The sequence below is a fragment of the Oncorhynchus clarkii genome, chromosome 7 (genome assembly GCF_045791955.1).
Source record: "Oncorhynchus clarkii lewisi isolate Uvic-CL-2024 chromosome 7, UVic_Ocla_1.0, whole genome shotgun sequence".
NCBI lineage: Eukaryota > Metazoa > Chordata > Actinopteri > Salmoniformes > Salmonidae > Oncorhynchus > Oncorhynchus clarkii.
Genome location: NC_092153.1, coordinates 43,980,265 through 44,003,296, shown reverse-complemented (window position 1 = coordinate 44,003,296; position 23,032 = coordinate 43,980,265).

Here is a 23,032-nt window from a genome sequence, read left to right as displayed (position 1 = left end):
GTCACCATTGGTCCATTGCAGCAAACCACCAATGTGACAGAGGACCTCTCAATCTGTCACAGTGTGAACACTTATCCCAGGGTCTGTCTAGTCCACTTTGGCGGGGAACTGAGCTTTTGGAGAATCGCGGTTTGGCATGGAGGTGTGCTGGGGTGTGGGGGTTCATAAGTGCTGAGCGTAGTAGCAGACTACTTCTGATACTCTACAATCGCTGGAAAGGATTTATAACTCACCGTCTCATATGTACACACAAGCACAACATATACAGCAAGACATTTGATTCCATACTGCTTACAGTTAAGCATAGGTGGTTTGTAGTGTCAAAAGTGCCAACGGGTAAACCTGTCTGTTTTGACTTTGTTACAGCAGGCTACAACAATGATCTTGACAAACTTATCCCTGAAGGGTAGCATATCTTTCAAACATAAACAAGGTCACCACCCTGCACCCTTATACACAACCTCCCTCCCCTGTCTCTGCATTCTCCCTCAGGGGTGAATGTTACTTAACCATTGTGTGGATGCCACCGGTTGCTACCCTCTTATGGGAGGGTGGTGAGATTGTCTCTACTGCATGATTCCGAGGCATCCAGGTTTAGAGCCAAGCCCACTGCATCAGGTTTTCTCAATGTCCAGTCAAGGTATACAAGCTAGATCTGCTTAGGCTTTTATAAAGCTAGCCAGCTTCTGTTAGCATCACATTCCAGGTCAGGCTTTATCCTTACTACAACGGCGGATATTGCTCTTCCGCCTGCTGCTAAGTCAGGTAGGCCAATTGTCTGGGAGAAGAAGGAAAAATCCCATTGCAAAATAATGCATTTTAACCTATTCATTGATGGAATACCATATGATGGAAATACATTAGACTGGCCATGCTTATCGGTCTATAGGTAATTTGCATCATTTTGTGGAATTAAATTTGCGATTGTGTACAGTATGTTAGTTATGCATTTTATGTATCACACGCGTACAGCATACAGATAGACTTTGAGCGGGAAATCTGCTACAGCATCTCAAACAGCAGAGGCATAGGCAACAGAAGGCAGGCTTCATCAGCGAGTCACACACCACTTTGCAATGAACTGTAGGCAGTAGGCTATGCATTTTCAAAACATTTACTTAAATTGTTTGAAACCTGAATGTGTACCTTGGTTTAAAGTAGCCTAGCCAAAATTAGACCACGTCCGTGGAGGTAATTATTTTATATAAACTTTCTTTCATTGTCCAGTGACCAAAAGCACAATCCTAGTCATATTAGCAAACCATGCAAATTGCTGCGTATTAGATATTTTAATCTCTTACACATGAAACAGCTCACATGTGCTGTGTGCTTTTGGCAACGGTGTTTTCCCGCTAATTGCTTTATGGAACGAACAGTTGCCCGTAGCCTATACTGCCTTGTGCGCATTGCTGCGCTTATAATGTGAATAAATAGCCTAATAGTTTATCAATATATTAAGCGAAACTTTCTGATCTGTTTACATTCACAACAAGTAGGCAAGGTCTACTTGTTGTATGAATTTGGGATCTATCATCCCACAACTGTCCCTGAGTCTGTTTGGAATTATTTCGACACAAGCTGACTGTTAAGGATCCAAATATTCTGTGTGTATCCTGTGTGTGTATTTCTTTTCTCTCCTTCTCCCCTCCTCACAGGTGGCAATCATCATTCCCCAATCACATCCCCTGTCCCTTGGTTTAAAAACCCATTCAGCTGTTTCCTCTGGAGCTCCATCTCTCTGTCAATCTCTCCGTAGTTCTCTGGTTTTGTTTTCGCTACTACATGTCACTTTGTCCCCACCTGTGAGTATTGTTTTTGTTATGGTGTTTGATGGTGGGAAAAGGGGGTACTAAGACAAGTCGCCCATGGGCATACACTACCCGTAGGTAAACTTTGTTTAAAACACTAGTTAGAACTGGGCGGACCACCCACTGTATTTTTGGTTAGTTAGCTGTATTGAAGTAGGTTAGTCTAATTTAGGGGTGTTTTCGGACATTTGTTTCTTTCCTTGGATCCAGCTCAGCCCATTTTCCTGTCCCCCTTTACCGTGTGTTTAGAAATAAACCCTGAGTGTTTGACGGTAACTTAGTTGTCTGTGATATTCGTTCTCACCGTTACTTTGTCACTATTACTTACACCTTGCATGAGTTATGTTACGTGTCTCGATACCATCCCCCCCCCCCCCCCCCCCCCTCCTAGACTGCCGGGCCAAATGGATTAGTAACACTGACCAATAGAATAGGTCAACTTTTCTACTATTTGTATTTTATTTATTTAACGAGGCAAGTCAGTTAAAACCTCTAGGGGATCTGTGTCTCTATACAGGGACAGTTTTTGCTAATGTGCGCTAATGTGACTAGAATGACGTAACAGCCAACTTTCCAGGACATATGCATGTCTTATATGTGCAGAAAGCTTAAATTCTTGTTAATCTAACTGTACGGTCCAATTTACAGTATCTATTACCATGAAGGAATACCATACTATTGTTTGAGGAGAGAGCACAACAACAACTTTTATCAAGGCAACTGGTTTGATACATTCACCTTTGAAGGTAAATCATGTACTTATATTCAGTAATCTTGCTCTGATTTGTCATCCTGAGGGTCCCAGAGATAAAATGTAGCATAGTTTTGTTTGATAAAATGAATGTTTATATTCAAATGTAGGAACTGGGTTCTGCAGTTTGAACCGCTGCTGTTTTTGGTTTTAAATATGCTTAAGTATCAAAAGTAAATGTAGTTGCTAAAATATACTTAAGTATAAAAAGCAAAAGTACAAATAATTAAATTCCTTATATTAAGTAAACCAGACAGCACAATTAAATGTTTTATTTACGGATAGCCAGGGTCACACAACACTCATACATCATTTACAAACGAAGTATTTGTGTTTAGTGAGTCCTCCAGATCAGAGGCAGTAGGAATGACCAGGGGATGTTCTCTTGATAAGCGTGCAAATTGGACCATTTTCTGTCCTGCTGGGAATTCAAAATGTAACAAGTACTTTTGGGTGTCAGGGAAAATGTATGGAGTAAAAAGTACATTTTAAATTAGTACTTCAGGCATTAGACAAGCTATTTAGGAATGTAGTGAAGTAAATGTTGTCAAAAAATATAAATAGTAAAGTACAGATAGTATTTTTACTTAAGTACTTTACACCACTGTCTGTAGCATTGAATTGTCTAGGAAGTGACCAAGCCTGTTTGAACCCTACACTACAGTGTGGAGCCACCCATAACAGTATCAAAAGACAGTATACCATTGAAGAACTCTCTATATTGTCTATCACAATGTATCCGTGTGTCTTTATATTAATCTCAGTGTTCCCTTTGTAACAGGCCCGTATTCCCATATAGCTGTCTTCCTGTAGCAGTGATCAGGACTCTCATTGTATTGAATGGATCAGCAGGGTGCTGGTCCATGGGGCAGGTATTCCCCTGTCCTCTCTGCAGCAGTGAGGTGGCTGACTGCTTGCTACTGGCTACCTGCTTAGTAGCTTGCTTCTGTGAATGTGAAGAGGTGGGGAGGGACAGCAGTGTGGAGGGGGAAAGGACAGGTGGCCTCTACTGAGGGAGGGAGGGGGTCTCACAGAACACAACATTAATGAGGCAGGGCTCATCCAAGCGTGGGATATACACATTGTCTTCCATCTGCCAAACAGCACAGATATTACTCCTAAAATCAACAACATATACACATTTCATGATCAGTACAGTCTTCCAATATGAGCAAACAGAGTATACGCTTGTCCAAGGAGAGGCAATCTCGCAAACACAAAACAAAAAGAATAAAGAGTACACTTCAGGCATTAGACAAGCTATTGAGGAAAACTCAATATATCACAGGTTCAGAGGGCTCTGTAGCTCGCTAGCCATGTCTTTACCAAGCAAACCCCTCCAGCAGTAGCCATGCGAAACACTCACATGGGGATTTAACCACTGAGCAGTATTGATCACTCTGGTTTCAAGGCTTTGGGGTATGTCTGCTCCCTGAACACATCTGCCTCCGTGAACATCTCTATTGCTGCTACAGTGAGAGAATAATAGCTGCTCAGGTCTCTCCATCCATATCCATCCCCCCCAATCAGCACAGAGTTCTCTCAATGGTCATTATCATTCAGGCCCTCAAAAACCTCCTAAATGAGCACTCCAGCTCCTCTCTCTCTCTCTCGTGTGTGTGTGTGTGTGTGTGAGAGAGAGATATAGTGAGAGTAATAAAAAAGGGAGACACACACAGAGACACAGTAATTACAGGAAGGATCATCGACAGCTCCCCCCAGTTTGCAGGCAAAGCAGCAGGATACTAAAGCATCCGCAGACAGACACAGAGCAAGGGCCAGGGATGGGGTCTGCTTTGTTGGTATTCTCAGTTCCCAAGCCTCAGTGTAATTGAGTGCTGGTCTGCAACACTGAGAATGAGACAAACAATAACAAAAGGATGGTGCTTTCTACACTGTGGTGCGGCTAATGTTGGCTCTTCTCAAGGGAATTATTACCCTATAGCCTCTGGCCTTCCTCAGTGCACAGCCATTGCCAGTGGTACCCCTGGGTAAGAGGTTGGTCTATAGCTCAGGCTCCATCTTACTCCTGTTAAAAGCCTACCTATACACCACAATACCCACTGAGAGGTGGAAGGTGACCAAATGTACACGCAGCATGGTTTCTCAAAGCAACAAAGTTCATTCTTAGAGCTCCCTATAAATAGGCATATAAAAGATAGGTCAATAACAAGCTATTTTCCATTTTGTGTACGAATGGGGCCATACCCAAAGACGGAGTGTCTGGAATCTGGATGCTTGGAATTGTGACATTACCCACATTATTCCCATGAGACAGGGGCACTTAATGTGAAGTGCCTCAGTCAATGTCCACTGACACAAATGGGTAATCTATAAATCCATCCTTATATCCATCCTCTAAATTATGTATAAGGAAATGCATGTGCTCTGGGAATTTTGGGTGGAATTTGTCCACAAACTGGCAATCCTCTCTCCTCCTTAAATAGATTGCCTGTTGGCTTAATGCATTCTCTTTCATCTAAATGATATGGGCCCTGCCTCCCAAAGGACTTCCATGCCAGCTGAGGAGCCCCTTTCAGGCCGAATCCCTGTGCTTTCTACTCTGCATCGCACTGAACACCAAAGCATGAAATGTGTCACAGTAGGGGATTCAAACCTTCCACTCACGTAAGAGGATGAGTACAGTCACTCAAATCATAACAGAAAAAAATTGAACAGGACAAATAAGCACATTTTCTTCCTAAATGTCTGCTAAATCAAACAAAAGCATTCTGTTTATTTATGTGTTTCAAAAGACTGTGCCTAAATTTACAAAGGGCCTAGAGGTCGACCGATTATGATTTTTCAACGCCAATACCGATTATTGGAGGACCAAAAAAAAGCCGATACCGATTAATCTGACAATTTTTTTATTTTTAATTTATTTGTAATAATGACAATTACAACAATACTGAATGAACACTTATTGTAACTTAATACATCAATAAAATCAATTTACCCTTAAATAAATAATGCAAAAACAAAGTGTTGGAGAAGAAAGTAAAAGTGCAATATGTGCCATGTAAGAAAGCTAACGTTTAAGTTCCTTGCTCAGAACATGAGAGCATATGAAAGCTGGTGGTTCCTTTTAACATGAGTCTTCAATATTCACAGGTAAGAAGTTTTAGGTTGTAGCTATTATAGGAATTATAGGACTATTTCTCTCTCTACCATTTGTATTTCATTAACCTTTGACTATTGGATGTTCTTATAGGCACTTTAGTATTGCCAGTGCAACAGTATAGCTTCCGTCCCTCTCCTCGCTCCTACCTGGGCTCGAACCAGGAACACAACGACAACAGCCACCCTCGAAGCAGCGTTACCCATGCAGAGCAAGGGAAACAACCACTCCAAGTCTCAGAGCGAGTGATGTTTGAAACGCTATTAGCATGCACCCCGCTAACTAGCTAGCCATTTCACATCAGTTACACCAGCCTAATCTCGGGAGTTGATAGGCTTGAAGTTATAAACAGCTGCTGGCAAACGCACGAAAGTGCTGTTTGAATGAATGCTTACATGCCTGCTGCTGCCTACCATCGCTCAGTCAGACTGCTCTATCAAATCATAGACTTAGTTATAACATGATAACACACAGAAATACGAGCCTTAGTTCATTAATATGGTCGAATCCTGAAACTATTATCTCAAACAAGACGTTTATTCTTTCAGTGAAATACGGAACCGTTCCATATTTTATCTAACCAGTGGCATCCATAAGTTTAAATATTGCTGTTACATTGCACAACCTTCAATGTTATGTCATAACTACGTACATTTCTGGCAAATTAGGTGACCCAAACTGTTGCATATACACTGACTCTGCGTGCAATGCAAGAGAAGTGACACAATTTCACCTGGTTAATATTGCATGCTAACCTGGATTTCTTTTAGATAAATGTGCTGGTTTAAAAATATATACTTTTGTGTATTGATTTTAAGAAAGGCATTGATGTTTATTGTTAGGTACACATTGGAGCAACGATCTGCACCGCATCGATTATATGCAACGCAGGACACGCTAGATAACTACACATGGTTGATGATATTACTAGTTTAACCAGTGATTATGATTGATTGATTGTTTTTTTATAAGATACGTTTAATGCTAGCTAGCAACTTACCTTGGCTCACTGCATTCACGTAACAGGCAGTCTCCTCGTGGAGTGCAATGTAATCAGGTGGTTAGAGCATTGGACTAGTTAACTGTACGGTTGCAAGATTGAATCCCCCGAGCTGACAAGGTAAAAATCTGTCGTTCTGCCCCTGAACGAGGCAGTTAACCCACCGTTCCTAGGCCGTCATTGAAAATAAGAAGTGTTCTTAACCAAATTGCCTAGTTAAATAAATATTAAATAAAAAGGTGTAAAATATATATATATATTTTTTTAATCGGTCTCCAAAAATACAGATTACCGATTGTTATGAAAACTTGAAATTGGCCCTAATTAATCGGCCATTCCGATTAATCGGTCGCCCTCTAAAAAGGGACATTTCAGAATGTCCATGGTTTAGTACATGAAAATAAGTTAGACTATTTGTTATACACAGGATGTCCTGTGAAAGGACAAAAGCAGACGTAAAACAAGGAAAAGGTCCAGAGATAACCAACCACACAGGCAGTATAACAGCCAACAAGAGTCCTGTTGACAGTGTTAACCATGTTTGACAGTTCCCTTCCTTGAGAGACTGGGAGCACAGAGGGCATTAAGTGCAAATCATTTGATGTTTTTCTGTTTGCATTGTATGTATATTTCACAGTAATTTCACCCCCTTGTCTCTTGCATGATCTCTGGCATAAAAACAAACAATGAACCCTGCCAAACTCCTAATTGGAACTCTAATTATTTACTGCAACTCTTAACTCAGCTTTCCTTTCTGGACAACCCTGCCATCTACAGTGGGAGGGGCTTTGAATTGATTTCCACTGCTAAGCCTAAAGATTACAGTTGACCCACAAACAGGCATTGACCAGCACTGCTTTGGGGCATGAACTTACATTAGGCACTACCATAATCAAGTTGAGTAGCCACACTAGTAGGCCTATTCATTAAATCAATCATACTGAACTGGAGAAAATATTTGAAATTCTACAAAAGTTCATAACTTTGAGAAGAGAGAGGTCATTAACTTATTGCATTAGTCTTTTTTCCCCTATTTTGTATTTTTGTCGTAATCTGTAGTCAGTAAAGGGTTCAGAGTATTGCCTGTAGACTAGAATGCCCTGTTCGGAAAATCTATTCAACAGGACCTGCTCACTCTGTCAGATTACATGATTTGTACAAACCTGCATGACCACAGTATCGAATAACTACCAATCTTCCTGTTCAATGTGCATGAAAAACGTTCAAATGATAGGTGCGTGGGAAAAACAGAAAATGCCAGCGACCAAATCTTAAGACAAAAGAAAGGATTGGTCTAAAGGTGAGAAATCACACTATTCCCAGGACCAGGTTTCTACATGTGTTGCCTCTGAAGGCTAAACAGTTACGTCTAGACAGAAAAGGTATGTTTCTACTGTTTACACTCTGAAAGGCTAGATTGTATGGATGAGTCCATTAATGTACTTTGATTGGTAAATAACTTATCTTTGCTGGCTGGGCACCAGCAATGGAATCTTCTGTGACAGTTAATAGCTTTATTGAATTGGAAGCGCTGAGCCCATTAAAAGCAACTGAACATACTAGACTAAAGTCAACACAATGCTGTCCTGCTTTTGTACTCTACTGTAATTACTGTAATGTGTGTGTGTACACGTTTTACTGTAATTGTGAGTACCAGAAGTCCTTACAAGAATAGCAAACCAACAACAATTCTGAGAAGTGAGGACATTTTGCCAGACCTCACTTGTAAAAAGGCGTCGGGTTATGTTCAGGGTTAGATTTAAAATGAAGGTTACGGAAAATAGGATTTTGAATGGGAATCAATTGTTGGTCGCCAAAAAGTCCTCAAGTTTAATAAGACAAAGCTCTGCGTCTGTCTTTGCGTCTGTCTCTGCGGGCCTGTGTAACACTTACTTTATGAACTGCAAATTCAATATTGACCCCTTTACAAACCAACCTCATGCTTTTTTTCAATATCACTGTAGCGACAGGCACATTAGCACTGTATAGCTTAACATGTATAGCTATTTCAACGACCATTGCATGACACCAGTGAACTGAGGTAAGCGAGTGAACTGAGCTACTGAGGTAAACTGAGGTTTGTGAATCAAACTTTGTACTGATCGGGTTGCTGTTTACAGTTAGTTGTGGCTTTACTGTACTATAAAGTTCCTACTTTGAGTAGCCTATGTGTAGCCTACAATTGCACTTTATTTCATTACAATCAAATGTGTGTTATGGCCTTATTTTGGTACTTGAGTCCAGAGTGACACAAGACTCGTACAGGATATCACATGCTCTCTCTCCCATTGTTGGTCTTTCCCAGGAAACAGGAAACTCAGGCAGAAGTTGTAAGTCTGTGGCTGGATGTTTGTTTGTGTCTGACCATGTCTATGAGCGTTGTCTGTTATGTCTTCATTGTCCCCCTGGACTCGTGCTGTGCTCATAAATAACACCTTGTTGGTGCATTTCCATACAGGATTTACCCCCGTGTTTTACCCAAAAGGCCGGCACCTGTGTCTCACTGGGCCATGGTTTCGGTGGACCTGCTCTCTTGGGGCCAAAGTCAGGCCACTGGTACTTTTCAGATAACATTTACATAACAATGGTTAACTGTGAACTTTAACACCTTCTCACAAAGCAACTGCTTTGATCATGTAATTGATTCTGCTTTTCACAAGTCGTCAATGTCAGCCCTAGATATGGAAACACGATTTCCCTAGTATAACATTAGGGTGTATACACTAGTGTAAAACTGGTGTTACAGTCGAAAAGCAGCATGTGTGCATGTTTACAGCATATTTACAAGAAAACAAGCATGTTTTGGTGTGGTACATCAGTCTGTCATGCAACCTGGTCTCGGAGCATTTTGTATTATTCTGTACGTAAATGTATTTTAGTATTATGTTACGTTTCGTATGGTTTGTATTAATTTGTGGATATCCGTCACCCATTTCGAATTTGACAAATTACAATTTGTATTATCTGTTACGAATTTGCTAAACATATGATATGTTACGAATTCTAGCTAGGTGGTTAACGTTAGCTAGCTGGCTAAAGTTAGCTAGACTAGGTGCTAGGGTTACGTTAATGAATTAGTTTAAAGGGTTAGAAAAAGTGTTAGCTAAAATGGTTCAGGTTGGGGGAAGGGTTAGCTAACATGCAAAGTAGCTAAAAAGTACAAAGTAGTTGCTAATTAGCTTAAGTTGTCCCTGATGAGATTCGAACTCGCAACCTTTGAGTTGTTAGACGTTCGCGTTATACGCCCACCCTACTTTTTTTCTTCTATTTTTTAACTTAAGTATCCTTCTCTGTCTTAGGTAACCATAGCAAGCGTAGTGAGTCTGAAACCAGGCTTGGTCATCACCTGATGTGTATGTTCTCTTCTCAAATTGGTAGATAATGACACTATAAGCTGGGTCAATACATTACATTTTTGTACAACGTCTAAGTAATAATAATATTATTATTATTATTATTAAGTATTCATATTGTAGGTTCCTAGCTTGTTTAAAATATTTAAGTATATAACATGTGCCAAGTAATGCACAACGCAACAGGATAATGGAATAGAACTGAGGGAGAAAACACAGAGCAAGTACCAGCTTAGGTTGGTTTATTGCTGAAGAAAAACAAAATCTTCGCGTGTAGCCTACACAAACAGGTGAAACTATAACTTATACCATAAATAAGTTGGGCTTGGCACAAATTACCGATGTTTGCTAGCCTCATCAGTATTGATATCGATAAACGTTGCTTAAATTATCAATAACTGGGCAGTTCCTTACCTTGTCTTTATTGTCGCCGTTATGATCGAATTGAGCTCCAGGACTCTTTGTATGAACAGAAGGTTTTTACCCGCACGGATAAAAACAAATTATTCCACCGGGTTTCTCTTCTGCTGTAACCAAGTAAAACTCATAAAGGTACAATTAACCGCTGATCTTTCTCTATAGACAACTGATCTGTTGGAGCCAGGAAGCAAAGCTGCCGGTGCATATCCTTATCGCGCACAGTTCCACCCATCCACACCCCGCCTCCTCCCCTCCTACCTTCAGCCAATTCACAGAACAGACGAACTTCCCACTAGCTGTGCCAGAAACGCGCTCTCCATTGCGTAAACGCACGCTCCACGCACAAGCGATGTGGCACCTGCTGAACCACCCGCTGAACCACCCGTATCAACAAAGCTCTGCAAGCTGCTCTGGTCTGCTCTGCTCTGCATTGCATGTAACATACTATAGCTAGCTACAGTGGTTGAAATATTGAATGATCTATTAATCATGCTGGTCATTCACATTAGTAAACGTTGAACAAACGTTGCATCCATCAGTTATCAGAGAAGAACTAAGCCCACCTGATGAAACATGTTTTATCCCATCGTTTTAAAGTGTTGATGGTAGAGAGCTGAATGTGTCCTTTCCTGTGAAACCTACATTTACATGTCAAGATATTTGCAGGTGCACATCATTCAATTACACTGCCTTTTCAATTGTATCGAAGAGAAGATTTTCTTTGCAGATCACATAAATTTGGATTTTGGTTTCAGGGGAATATAATGACAAGATATCAGTCCTGTCCCGACCTGTGATTTCACACATGGCTGGTTATGTGGAGATGATGCTGCTGCTCTCTCACATACATTCATCTTGATCTCAGTGATAGTCTAACCAATGGGGTAATGAGTTTTCTGGAATTTGTCTGCAGAATGTCCCACTTTTATGGGCACAGATAGACCAAGAGAGATTGTTTTTCTCATACAGTGAACAATGATTCATCTATTAGGTGAAAAAGTAAGTTGGTAGAATTTAAAATGATGAATTAGTAGCTTTTAACAAGCCCATTACTAAAATAGATATTGACTGAGTACTTGGTCAGTAGAATTTATGTGAATGTGCAAAATGGGTATCTTTCAACTGACAGAATTGTGAAACAAGTTATAAGGGGAAGGAAGGAAGTGCCAGATCATTGTGGAGTGTGAACAATGGAAAATCTCTGAAATCCACAAAAACTGCAGGACTAGGAAATGGAAAGGATAAAAAACAACTGACTAGGTTTACTGTAAGGTACACTACATGACTAAAAGTATATGGACACCTGCTTGTCGAACATCTCATTCCAAAATAATGAGCATTAATATAGAGTTGGTCCCCCCTTTGCTGCTACACATCCTCCACTCTTGTGGGAAGGCGTTCCACGAATATACATACATTGCTGCGGCGACTTGCTTCCATTCAGCCACAAGAGCATTAGTGAGGTCGGGCACTGATGCTGGGCGATTAGACCTGTTTCGCAGTCGGCGTTCCAATTAATCTCAAAGTTGTTCGATAGGGTTGAGGTCAGGGCTCTGTGCAGGCCAGTCAAGTTCTACCACACCGATCTCTGCCATGGAAACCCATTTCATGAAGCACTCGCCAAACAGTTATTGTGTTGACTTTGCTTCCAGAAGCAGTTTGGAACTCAGTAGTGAGTGTTGCAACTGAGGACAAAATATTTTTTACACATTACGCGTTTCAACACTCGGCGATCCTGTACGGTGAGATTTTGTGGCCTATCATTTCACATCTGAGCGAATGTTGCTCCTAGACATTTCTACTTCACAATAACAGCACTTACAGTTGGTTGAGGCAGCTCTAGCAGGATAGAAATTTGAGGAATTGACTTGTTGGAAAGGTGGCATCCTATGATGGTGCCACGTTGAAAGTCACTGAGCTTTTCAGTAAGGCCATTCTACTGACAAATCCATTAATTTGAAGGGGTTTCTACATACTTTTGTAAATATAGTGTAGCTCAACCAGGTCAAAGCGTTAACATGCAAACCAAAGGTGGGTGGTACCCATTAGCAATCTCACCCTTGCATACCAATTATTTGAAACCAATTATTATCCTTTGTGTCTAGACAACTGACTAGTGTGTACGGAGGCAAAATGCTTCCTTCAAATCCGAAATGAGTCACCCATGGGACTGCCCCACCCCCATCCCCCATTTGTGGGGATTTCTGGTAGCGAGTGATTAGGCTCACCCCAGTGCCATGTGTGCCCTAAGAATCTCTACCCCCAAATCTCTGCCTGGCTTCAGGTCCCATGGAGATTACCACAGAAGGCCTTGTCACTTTGGCTGCGTTTAGACAGGCAGACCATTTCTGATCTTTTTCAACTAATTGGTATTTTGAGCAAACCCATCAGATCTTTTCAAATCAGATCTTTTTTTTTGAGAGGATCTGATTGGTCAAAAGTCCAATTCATGAAAAAGATCAGAATTGGGCTGCCTGTCTAAATGCAGCCACAGACACTTCCTTTATCTGTCATTTTCAATGATACATTAAAAATAAATCTAGATGGCATGCCAATTTTCTTCTCAAAAATATTAATTAAATATGAGAAAGAAGGTATTGGCTACATAGTCAAACATCCTTAAAATTCATATTGCATATTGTTTGAGGATTAAGACAGTTTTTGTTCAGGTGTGAACAACCAAATGCATCACATAAGTATTTATTTATAGGCCACTGTTCTATTGTAGTTCAGAATAGGTCCATGAGGAAATGTACAGATCTTTTAAGAAATTTTTAAGTAATTACTGATTTTGAGAATTATGTTTAATAATACAAAAAATTATACATTTGGATGAATGGTATGTACGGTAAGTAATGTTTAAATAGTCTACCTCAAAATACCATGTTGATAAAGTGGAGTAATTCTTGTTTTAGGCAGGGGAGGTTCACACCATGAATATTGAATAGAAGGGATTATGTCCCATCAGTGTTCCTCATGAAGCAGATGTTAACATGGAAAGGAGGGGTAACCTTCAGGACCGGAGAGACCTTGAGCTGATTGACACACTGTGCCCATCTCCCTGCTGGGGCCATTGTCAGTGTGCACCATGTCACCATGCATCTCCAAGAATCTGTCTCCTTTTACAGGCCTCGGGCCAGTTTATCTCTGACTGCCACTACCATTAGACTTGACATTGGTTAACTGGTAATATGGTATTTGATGCTCAGACATCACCTCTCATTAACTTTGCAAACCACAACTGTTTTTTTGTGTTGTGAACTTGTGTACAATCCCTAATATCAAACAAAGGACACAATAATAATTGTGGGTGTTGAATCCATATGGGCTAGTGTCTATATGGGCTATAGACATCCCATCTCACTCAGCAGAGCAGTCAAAACAGGTTGACTGTACAATGGTATTGTACTGATACAGCCACCAGCCTTCATTCTTCATTTTCCAGGTCATACTGAATTACACCACCATTAGTCTCTCCTTCAGCTTTGTCAGCCCATCCCCCATTTAAAATTATGAGGTGTAATGTGGGGATATTGCAGAGGAGGGTAGAGGGGTTTTTCGTTTGGCAGTTTCCTTTATTTCTCCAATATGTGTCTCTCTGTACCTCCTGTTTCAGGTTCTATGTGCTGCATTCATGCATTATGGTTTGCAAATACTCCAATGTTGATTTATGATCATATTTTGAGCTAAAGCCATAATATCAGCACCCTATGTTTACCTGAATTTATACCTGACACTTTTTTATAATGTTTATATGAATGATGAGCAACATATTAGACCAGGCAATGTGACATAGTATATCATAATATGTGAATAGTGCAATTTTGTGGCCCATAATTTTTTTTTTTACAAAAACGGATCATATTTAGAGATTAAGTGCTTATCATTAAAACACACTTTTAAATACAATAAAACTAAAATATTAAGATATCTTCAAATATCCCCATGCACATTTCCCCCCCAGGGCATTCATTATATCTGGGCTCCCGAGTGGTGCAGCGGTCTAGGGGGTCGCTCCAGGCTGTATCACAACCGGCCATGATTGGAGGCGCACAATTGCCTGGCGTAGGCCGTCATTGTAAATAAGAATTTGCTCTTTACACTTGCCTAGTTAATTAAGGGTAAAATAAATATCTGTTTTCAGTATACAGAGATGACAGACAGGTAGAAAGAAATGAATATTCCCGGACTTCCTCTTGCCTTACACTACCATCTAGTGGAGTGCACGTGGAACTGGACAGTCTCCTTGCACACTAATTTGCGCAGCAAATAGCTGAATTTATGCTATAAGAAAATTGTCGTGCGGCCTAGAATATTATGGGTAGTCTATTAAAAATTACAACCGTGTGCTGCTATATACCAGCTAAGTATAACACCGTTGAAGTTAGTGTAGGCTAGTTTATTATCTCTGCCTGTTGCTTTCTCAGTATCATCATGGAAAACAAGTAGTTGTTGATTAACCCACCCTTTGGTGTTCACAGGATATGACTACATAAATAACTTTTGTTTTCAAATGACAGTTCATCATAATTATGTTTAGATTATTTGTAGCTATTGTCGCGAGAGTTTCACTTGGAGAGTATGCAGTCCGATTCGCAATTGTTCCAGGTATTGTTGAAGAGCAAGCCCATGAAAAACTGGTCAGTGCAGATCTTAACAACCTACTGCCTGGAGTTGGCTAAGTAAAACGATGATTAGTGATGTCGAATTTATGAATGTCTTTTATGATTACTGATATAAATATTTCACATTGATGTTTAAAAAATAACCATTAGTCTAATAAACTAGAGATATTAAGGATAATAAGAGTAGCTGTGATGTAAACCTTGGGCCATTCTTTGTTTGGACTGGAGGTTACTGAACAGCATTACCCCTGGAATGAAGACTGGCCCTTTTCTCATTTGGGAAAAGTCAGTCCTCCACTCTTTCTCTTCCGTCCTCTCTCCTCCCTGACCCGTAAACCGATAAGTGGTAGAGAAGATGTCAATTTGTTAGTAGGTGAATGGGAAGAGTGTCCTCCCCTCCACGATAGCCACCTTGTGTATCCTACCTGAGTCCTTCCTGGAAGAGTTTAGAAATTTGGCACACAGCCTTTTTTGAATCAGCTTTTGCTTTGTCGGAGGAGAAAAGCATGCATGCGTTTAAAAACAACATGCTACTGTACATACGATAAAAATGTCTTGCACAACTAACGTATTATTTTTTGTATCACTTTATACATTTATTTTGGGATCCACCGCTGTAAACGTAATTTGCCTGATGACATGCGGAGGAGAAGGAGAGCCTAATTTCATTCAAGCGCAATTTCGTCCACGTTCCCTCTCCTCGCTGCTTCTCCTCGATTTACTTTTGACCTTTTTCAAAAGGAGGTGAAAGAGGATGGAGGAGACAGGAAGCAAGAGTTGAGCAAATCCAATTGAGAAAAGGCTATCCTGTGTTCATCCAATTTAATGCTTCAAGCACTGTAGCTGAGCACGTAGGTTTTTTTTAGATGTAGATCTCAATGGTAAATCTACATCAGTGGAATGTAGCAATTATGGAATGCTGGCAAGATGAACTAATATTCATAGGATTTTAGCCATCTTTATCATGGTAAGATAATTAATATTGTCGGGGTGTGCTCATCAGGTTTGTCCCTTTGTTTCAGGCTTGTCCACAAAGTAATATTGGCACCCAAAACCAAATCTCACGTGTACACTCGTGTGAAAAGGACTCTATTTGCACAAATACAGTACGGGCTATAGTGGTTAGGCAGCTAGGCTACTCCACCATCACCGGTGCTCAAGGTGATGCTATTTCACAGTGAAGCTGACATGCTTTGTTGTGTCAGGCTTGCTCTGACATGCCTCCTAGAGCAGTGGTTCTCAACCAGGGGTACCAGGGGGCCTAGTGTGTACTTGAGAAGACTCAGGAGACCATAGGCCTAATGGTAAAAGGCACATGACGGGGTACTTCAGGGGTACTTCCGGGCAGAACAAAATTCAGTTAGTGGTACAGTAACCAAAAAAGGTTTGGATCCACTGTCCTAGAGTGTGTGGTGTAGGCAGGTCCGTCATGGGGGAAGAGGAATGGCAGGAATTCACCCCAAGGGAAGAGGATGACATGTCTATGAGCGCTACAAACATATCACATGGATTCACTGAACTGGAGGTGGCTGTAGACTCGCCTGAAGCTGTCAATGATACTTATAGGATTCAATGAGATCAGTCATATAGAACAAAAATATAAACGCAACATGTAAAATGTTGGTTCCATGTTTCAAGAGCTGAAATAAAACATTCCAGAAATGTTCCATACACACAGAAAGCTTTTCTCCCAAATGTTGTGCACATATGTTTACATCCCTGTTAGTGAGCATTTCTCCTTTGCCAAGAAAATCCATCCACCTCAGAGGTGTGGCATATCAAGAAGCTGATTAAACAGCATGATCATTACAAAGGTGCACCTTGTGCCTGGGACAATAAAAAGCCACTCTAAATGTGCAGTTATGTCACAACACAATGCCACAGATGTCTTAAGTTTGAGGCAGCATGCAATTGGCATGTTGACTGCAGGAATGTCCACCAGAGCTGTTAGAGAATTGACTGTTAATTTCTCTACCATAAGCCACCTCCAATGTCGTTTTAGAGAATTTGGCAGTACGTCTCACAACCTCAGACAGGGGCGCAACATTCACTGGGGACAGGGGGGGACATACCCCAGACAACATGTAACCACGCCATCCCAGGACCTCCACATCCAGCTTCTTCAGCTTCGGGATCGTCTGAGACCAGCCACCCTGACAGTTGATGAAATTGAGTATTTCTGTCTGTAATAAAGCCCTTTTCTGGGGAAAAACTCATTCTGATTGGCAGGTCCTGGCACCCCTTCAAATTAGTGGATTCGGCTATTTCAGCCAAATCCGTTGCTGACAGGAGTATAAAATTGAGCACACAGCCATGCAATCTCCATAGCCAAACATTGGCAGTAGAATGGCCTTACTGTAGAGCTCAGTGATTATCAACATGGCACCATCATAGGATACCCAACAAGTCAGTCAAATTTCTGCCCTGCAAGTGTTGTTATTGTGAAGTGCAAATGTCTAGGTGGAACAACAGCTCAGCTGCGAAGTGGTAGGCCACATAAGCTCACAGAACGGGACCACTGTGATGAACGCCTGCTGAAGCACGTAGCTGATAAAAATAATCTGTCCTCGGTTGCAACACTCACTACCGAGTTCCAAACTGCCTCTGGAAGCAATGTCAGCACAATAACTGTTCGTTGGGAGCTGCATGAAATGGGTTTCCATGGTCGAGCATCACCATGGCATAACATCACCATGCGTAATGCCAAGCGTTCTCTGGAGTGATGAATCATGTTTCACCATCTGGAGGTCCATACAGAAATGGTTTGTCGAGATGGACAGATGAATTGGAACGCCTACTGCGAGCCAGGCCTAATCGCCCAACATCAGTGCCCAACCTCACTAATATTCTTGTGGCTGAATGGAAGCAAGTCCTCGCAGCAATGTTCCAACATCTAGTGGAAAGTCTTCCCAGAAGAGTGGAGGCTGTTATTGACACGTTCGTTATAAGGATCTGACCAAGGCGCAGCGTGGTATGCGTACATTCTTATTTATTTAAAGAATGAACACTGAACAAACGCTATACAAATGAGTGCTGACAGGCAACTACACATAGACAAGATCCCACAAACACCAAAGGGAAAATGGCTACCTAAATATGATCCCCAATCAGCGACAACGATAAACAGCTGTCTCTGAATGAGAACCATGTCAGGCCAACATAGAAATACAAAGAACCCTAGACCTACAGCAACCCTAGACATACAAAAACACTAGACAATACAAAAACTAGCGTACACCCTGAGTGTACGCTAGTCACATCCTGACCTAACCAAAATATAAAGAAAACAGAGATATCTAAGGTCAGGGCGTGACAGTTATAGCAGCAAAAAGGGAACCAACTCCATTTTAATGCCCATGATTTTGGAAAGAGGTGTTCAACGAGCAGGTGTCCACATACTTTTGGTCGTGTAGTATATATATACTGTATATTTATACTCCGGACTCCGACATTGCTCGTCCTAATATTTCTATATTTCTTAATTACATTAATTTACTTTTTAAATTGTTGTGTGTTGTTAGATATTACTGCACATTTCGCTACACCCGCAATAACATCTGCTGAATATGTGTTACGGACCAATCAAATTTGATTTGATTTAGTTACACTTAGGCCTACAGTGCATTTTCCGAGATCTCCAAGATCCATGATTCGTACCGGGTTTAAGTTATGTTCTAATTCAATTGTTAAATGCTTAATGACAAATAACACCATCATAAATGTCGTTAATGTTCGGAAAGAAAGGTTGTGTTTTATGTCACATGACCTGTGAAGACTCCATGCTAATATTAACTCATGAATTTTGGACAGCTCATGAACTAGGGTGTAAAACATGTTTTGAATCAACTTGTATTATATTGAATGTAGGCTACCGGTTCTGCTTGTGTTCATGTGTGTAAAATTGCCTCGGCTGAGCGGGTAGGCTACCAGCAGTGGTGTAGGCCTAGTGGTGAGTAAACAGAAGTAAACACCGTTTACCCAACTCTTTCAGATAATTGTATAGGGGGCGTAACTTTTTACATTTTTTACTACGACCAGCAATCAGATATTATCCACCTATTTTCTTTTAACATAACTGGCTCATGACCATGTGGGTTTTTCACCGGACAGTGTCAGCCCCATTTCAGGTGACCCGACTTATAGTAGACATAATCAGCAGAAATTGTAATTGTTTTAAGAAGGTCAAACCAAGGAACATTTTGCTGTTTGATTGAGAATTGTAAGACCCCTTGATGCATAAAAAAAATAAGATAAAAAAAAGATTTGATGGAAAATGTTATGGCCTTACTGATATTAGACCATAGAAACGCATTGAACAACAAACAGATAGTCCCCCCCAAAAAATCTAAAATAACATTTTTCTTGTGTCTGTCCTATATCTGAGAGATATCAGAAATATCATTTTACATGTATTTAACCCCTCATTTGAACCCCTTATTTTTGTCACTAAACAGTCTCTGTGTATACTTTTTTTTAGACTGGTACCGGGGGACCTTCAGATGAGTCTTGTGAGGCATGTGTGCATCCTAGAACAAAACATCCGAAATGTACTTCTTCGTGAGAGTCTCATCTTTCCATAGAGGGGAATAGTTTGTATGTCAATGGAAGGACTGTGTGCATCCTAGAGCAAAACAACTGAAATGTACTTCTTCGTGAGAGTCTCATCTTTCCATAGAGGGGAATAGTTTGTAGGCCAATCCGGACGCTACAGACGATTTTGTGAGGAGACCAATGTTTGGGATGTCTCATGTTGTGACTAACACGTCTGTTCACTTTGATCGCAGATGCGGAAGTGTTACATAGGCGGATGCAGTGGATTGAGACTCCAGTGCAACAAAAAAAAAGATATCTCTAGCTAACTTTTATGGGGATTTGTCACTGAATTGGTATCACCAGTGAGTTACAGTGCCTTGCGAAAGTATTCGGCCCCCTTGAACTTTGCGACCTTTTGCCACATTTCAGGCTTCAAACATAAAGATATAAAACTGTATTTTTTTGTGAAGAATCAACAACAAGTGGGACACAATCATAAAGTGGAACGACATTTATTGGATATTTCAAACTTTTTTAACAAATCAAAAACTGAAAAATTGGGTGTGCAAAATTATTCAGCCCCTTTACTTTCAGTGCAGCAAACTCTCTCCAGAAGTTCAGTGAGGATCTCTGAATGATCCAATGTTGACCTAAATGACTAATGATGATAAATACAATCCACCTGTGTGTAATCAAGTCTCCGTATAAATGCACCTGCACTGTGATAGTCTCAGAGGTCCGTCAAAAGTGCAGAGAGCATCATGAAGAACAAGGAACACACCAGGCAGGTCCGAGATACTGTTGTGAAGAAGTTTAAAGCCGGATTTGGATACAAAAAGATTTCCCAAGCTGTAAAACATCCCAAGGAGCACTGTGCAAGCGATAATATTGAAATGGAAGGGGTATCAGACCACTGCAAATCTACCAAGACCTGGCCGTCCCTCTAAACTTTCAGCTCATACAAGGAGAAGACTGATCAGAGATGCAGCCAAGAGGCCCATGATCACTCTGGATGAACTGCAGAGATCTACAGCTGAGGTGGGAGACTCTGTCCATAGGACAACAATCAGTCGTATATTGCACAAATCTGGCCTTTATGGAAGAGTGGCAAGAAGAAAGCCATTTCTTAAAGATATCCATAAAAAGTGTTGTTTAAAGTTTGCCACAAGCCACCTGGGAGACACACCAAACATGTGGAAGAAGGTGCTCTGGTCAGATGAAACCAAAATTGAACTTTTTGGCAAGAATGCAAAACGTTATGTTTGGCGTAAAAGCAACACAGCTGAACACACCATCCCCACTGTCAAACATGGTGGTGGCAGCATCATGGTTTGGTCCTGCTTTTCTTCAGCAGGGACAGGGAAGATGGTTAAAATTGATGGGAAGATGGGTGGAGCCAAATACAGGACCATTCTGGAAGAAAACCTGATGGAGTCTGCAAAAGACCTGAGACTGGGACGGAGATTTGTCTTCCAACAAGACAATGATCCAAAACATAAAGCAAAATCTACAATGGAATGGTTCAAAAATAAACATATCCAGGTGTTAGAATGGCCAAGTCCAGAAGTCCTGAATCCAATCGAGAATCTGTGGAAAGAACTGAAAACTGCTGTTCACAAATGCTCTCCATCCAAACTCACTGAGCTCGAGCTGTTTTGCAAGGAGGAATGGGGAAAAAATTCAGTCTCTCGATGTGCAAAACTGATAGAGACATACCCCAAGCGACTTACAGCTGTAATCGCAGCAAAAGGTGGCGCTACAAAGTATTAACTTAAGGGGGCTGAATAATTTTGCACGCCCAATTTTTCAGTTTTGATTTGTTAAAAAAGTTTGAAATATTCAATAAATGTTGTTCCACTTCATGATTGTGTCCCACTTGTTGTTGATTCTTCACAAAAAAAATACAGTTTTATATCTTTATGTTTGAAACCTGAAATGTGGCAAAAGGTCGCAAAGTTCAAAGGGGGCGAATACTTTCGCAAGGCACAGTAGGTGCAAGACACCTGCTCCCAAATTCTCCATGCTTCTTCTGAGAGAAGCAATAAGGCCTGAGGTGGTGTGGTATATGGCAAAAATACCATGGCTAAGGGGTGTTCTTAGGCACTACGCAACGCGGATACAGCCCTTTGCCGTGGTACATTGGCAATATACCACAAACACAGCTAATCAGCATTCGGGGCTCGAACCACCCAATTAGATGATTAGATGATGCTTTCTTCCCCTGGTGTAAATCTAGAATATTATACTATTAAATTGCCCCAGCATATGTGGCAGAATAAATAAAAATTGATGTAAGCTTCCACCAAGCTTTTGAGGGATTTCCCTGGCTACAATATCATACTTTGTAACTTCTAACTAGACCAGAAAATGGAACATATGGAACAAACAATAACTGCCTTGTTGCATATCTATACTGTTCATAAAATATGTTTCACAGTGTCTCAATAAAAATAAATTTCTCAATGGAAGATAATATGCATGTTGTGCTATTGAAATGTATTAGACTTAGGAAGTAGATTCAACATTGAGACATCACTGCGATTTGATGTGGTTAATTGAATGGTCTTGGACAGGATGACCCAAAGATATTGATGATGTTTTAGATGTTCCTGAAATTAATTCCATAAAAATGTGTGACATTTTGACCTTACCCAAGCCTTCTTTAAGACTCTACAGTGATGTGTATATAGATGCTACAAAGCCAGTTTAGATTAAGAATGCAAATTATTGACATTAATTTATGGATAATAAAAAAATATAAATATTTCAAAAGTACCCTTTTTGATTTTGTTTATTCTTAGACATTTTGTTTGAAACAAAATACCCTTAAAAAATGTCCAGAGTGGGCTCTTTGGTACTTTTAAATATAAGGAATTGCTAGTAAATAACAGCAATATACACATTTTGCATTCCTTTAGACTTTTAATTTGACTTACCTTTAGAAAACACGTGTCCTAGTGTTGCGTGACTTCTGTGAAAATTAATATAGTCTATTGCATGTTACACTGTACGGTACATAACATTTATCCTTACTGCACTATATACATGTATAATAATAATATTTGATATATACTGTATGCTATTTAGCAGACGCCTTTATCCCAAGTGACTTACACTACGGTGAGATCATAAATGTTTTGTATAAAGGTCCCAACAGGAATCTAACCCCCAACCTAAGAATTACTAGCGCCACACTTTACTAACAGCCACACAGGACCATGCCCTTAATGGTTTGTGGCTATGATCAATGGAGGTCAGTCTGACACAGCCTGAAGATGAACCTACATGATGAGAAAAGACCCTGTTGGGATGGTCCTGTCAGGCCATGTAGTTCCTGTATGGCACAATGATGATTTGTTATTTGGTTTTGTTTTGTTACTTTTTTTGACCCTCCCCTGATGTCTCTCTGTAGCTCAACTTT